This window comes from Periplaneta americana, chromosome 6, assembly GCF_040183065.1.
Source record: "Periplaneta americana isolate PAMFEO1 chromosome 6, P.americana_PAMFEO1_priV1, whole genome shotgun sequence".
Classification (NCBI taxonomy): Eukaryota; Metazoa; Arthropoda; class Insecta; order Blattodea; family Blattidae; genus Periplaneta; species Periplaneta americana.
This window is the reverse complement of record NC_091122.1, coordinates 81,389,672-81,393,332: the sequence shown is the minus strand read 5'-3', so window position 1 is coordinate 81,393,332 and position 3,661 is coordinate 81,389,672. Positions and strand designations below refer to the sequence as shown.

The window sequence follows — 3,661 nt, the reverse complement described above, 5'->3', positions numbered from 1 at the left end:
ACAACAAAATTAACAACTATAATTAAAAACATATCCTTTGAAGAAAAAAGTAGGCCTAAGTAATAATAATCCCACCAGAATTGAAAATAAAACGTGATCAATAAATTTCATTAAAATAAACTTAATTTTTCTACGTCTTTAGTAAAATAACATATAAAAATAATAACAAAATTAATAGCTACAATTAAAAATATATCCTCTGAAAAAAAAAGTAGACCTAACCTTTATTTCTCTGGAAATTTAGCAGCCTAAGTGACAGAACTTTAACCGGTATCTAATGTCCTTTCGGTTGGACTGAAACATTTCATTGTGAAATTTAAGGATATAATGTATTCTAACAGTCACAAAGAACTTCAAATTAACAGTTTTGTTTTTGCACAGCATTCTTGTGGAAACCCAGGAACCTTTCTGAATTTTTCGGAAATCGGAAAAAGGATAACTCTGGCCTCTTTCTCTTACTGTTGCTACAATTTATAGCACTACAAACGTTTCCTCCTTGTCCCATATTATTATTCCAATTATTATATTTTAGCCATTAACATTTTCATTATAACCAATAGGGAACATTTCACAAGCATCAATATGAAATACGAGCTAGCACTCGATAGAAATACGACACAGTCCAAAGTCGACCATGGACAGTCTATTGTTTCTAGTTGCTAACCGCTTGGAGCGCTTTATCACGAGATTTGCAAAAAAACACCTCAAGCTTCGCGACTGTATATAGTAGACTGTAGTCACATAGTACTTCCTGGCCAAAGAGTGTAAATTCCATTGTTATTTTCATGCGTGCAAGAACGACGTAAGCAGGGACCGCTAAACTTTACGATTGCCCTGATATGTTCTACACTTAAGTATTCTGCATTATGGAACGCTAGTCCCATTGTCACTACTGGTTGGCGCAGAGTGGGGAAGAGTGACAACTGCAGCTATATCCCTCTTTCAGAGTTAGAGCTTCTCAATTTGAGTTGCTCTATAGAGCTGGTAGTGAACGCATTGCTTAAGCAGTGCAGTGTAGTGAGAGTTTATTTACATAGTTATACCTAATTCAGACTAATAGAATGTACCACCGACATATACGGTAGTGCCTTTAATTTAGTATACTATATATATTTTTCTCCTTTTATATTTCTTAAGTATATCGTGCAAAATCAATGGCTACCATTCAAAGAAAAAATACAGTGAAAATAGTGTTTACAACTGAAGCGCAGAGACCGTCGGCATTAGAAATCCATAATTGGATAGATGGAACATTACACATCACAGAAGACCAAATTGATATGATTCAGCTCAACACACTGGGAAGGTCAGTATATATAAAACTGGTATCAGCTGTTCATTATGATCGATTGTTGAATAAATATACAGATCCAGTTAACTTTCAATATGATAACGGAACTATAGTAAAAGTGGCCCTACAGCGTGCCGATGTCAACGTAGTTACAGTCCGACTATTTGACTTACCCCCAGAAATAGACGATAATACAGTGGTCCAGTCTCTTTCACCATACGGAGCTGCTAGACACGTCCGTTCCGAGGTTTGGAGTACACAATACAAATACCCCGTACGTAATGGTGTTCGAGCGGTCCGTATTGAGATCAAGAAACACATACCGATCAAATTGGTCATTGCCGGCTATGCTGTCATACTGCATTATCCAGGACAACCCCAGCTATGCAGTAGCGGACGATGGGTTTGAAAGTTGAGGAGGCCAAGACGTGAATGATGAGAATATAAAAATATAAGGCCTTTGACGTACCTCATTACCAAGAGCAGAATTTATAGATTTTACGAAATTAAAATTAGGTTTTCCAATTTATGTTTTAGGATTTTAAATCTTATGTTTAGGAATTTACATGATTTTAGGGGAAAAAATAAACATAAACAACATACTGTTAATATATTACAACGGCTTGGTAAAGATTGCCACTCTCTGGGACACTTTAAGTCCTAACCTACGAATTAGGTCTTTTTAGGCCATATTACATTTAAGAATGTTACTCTTTGCTACATAAAACGAACAAGAAAAACAATATTTCGAGAATAATTTCGAGGGAAAAATTGTTCCGGAGCCGGGTATCGAACCCGGGACCTTTGGTTTAACATACCAACGCTCTACCACTGAGCTACCCGGGAACTCTAACCGACACCGATCCAATTTTTCCCTCTATATCCACAGACCTCAAAGTGGGCTGACAACCGTCAAGCAACCAACTTCGAGTGCACACTAACTCCGTGTGACTTAAATTGTGGTTTTCTGTTAACGAACAGTAACGTGTATTATGCAAATCAAGATTTCAGGTACAACTCCCTGTAAAGTTGATTTGAACAATTTTTCCCTCGAAATTATTCAAATCAACTTTACAGGGAGTTGTACCTGAAATCTTGATTTGCGCAATATTTCGAGAGTATGGAGATAGCAACAAAATTGATTCGAACCTAAGGATCCGGGGCTTGCTCATTCCAGGGAACGGATTTATATGGACTAAAAATATATGAAATATGTAAATATATATGTAGTTATTTTTACCAAAATATGGAATTAAATATGGATTTTTACCAAAATATGGAATTAAATATGGACTTAAAATTATAAAAAAAATGACTATGTACGTTAAATATTGGTACATTTTAATCAAACTAAACAAAAAATATAATGGACGTACCTTATCTTCCAATGTAGTTTCAACAAAACACAATTTTTATTGTCTGTTACCATAACAATAGGTTACAAACATTTCTTTCAAGTGCTGAAAAGTGAATCTTCTTCTATTGTCTCTGAGGATAGATTTATACTGACTAAAAGAGCGTTCGACGTCACAAGAAGTAACTGGTACATAATTCAATTTCACAATGTCTGCTGGGGATAAGTCCAAGTTAATCTTCACTGTTGATTCACCACTCATCACAGCAACAACCTTTTGTAGTTCTTCATATCCAGGGTTTTTTGAAAGTACAGTGTCCACCTTAGCTCTTACTGCATCTGCAACTTTACCTCTACCACGATTCAGTTGTTCCACAGTACTATTTATAATTTCAAAACTTTCAGATAGTGAAAGGTGCCTATTTTGGAGACTTTTGAGCGTTTTTATGATGCATGAAAATGTATGCTGAATGTGAGCTAAGTCATTCTTCACACTTATGTCACAGGTAACTGTTTTCGCAGTATCAATTGAGACTGCATCTTCAGAGTCCAATGCAAGGAGAACATTGTTAATAGAGTCTATATGTTCGGCATAATATTCAACTGCTTCTAGCCATGTACCCCATCTAGTTAAAATTGGCTTTGGTGGCAATGGAATTTCAGGGTACATTTCTTTCAACACGTTAACTCTACTGGGAGCTTTGAGAAATACTTTTTTCACTGATGAAATCAACAAATCTACTTTAGGGAAATTGTCTCTGACCACTTCTGCCACACGATGAAATGCATGCGCCACACAAGTAAAATGAGTCAATTTAGGATATACAACAGATAATGCTTCTCCAGCTTTGACCATATAAGGGGCAGCATCGCTAATAAAGAATAACACATTATCGTACATAATACCCTTTGGCCACAGGATACCCATAGCTTCGTTGAACAGTTTAACTATAGTTTTGTTATTGCACTTTTCTAGAACATCACAATGTAAAAGAATTCGTTCAGAATATTGTTCA

General features: G+C 35.8%; 1 non-coding gene across 1 annotated transcript; it reads right to left on the bottom strand.

Moving 5' to 3' along the window:
• Window positions 1-2,065: 2,065 nt before the first annotated feature.
• Window positions 2,066-2,137, bottom strand: TRNAN-GUU (transfer RNA asparagine (anticodon GUU)). Its single transcript has one exon. It is a non-coding gene; the product is annotated as a tRNA-Asn (tRNA).
• Window positions 2,138-3,661: the final 1,524 nt, after the last annotated feature.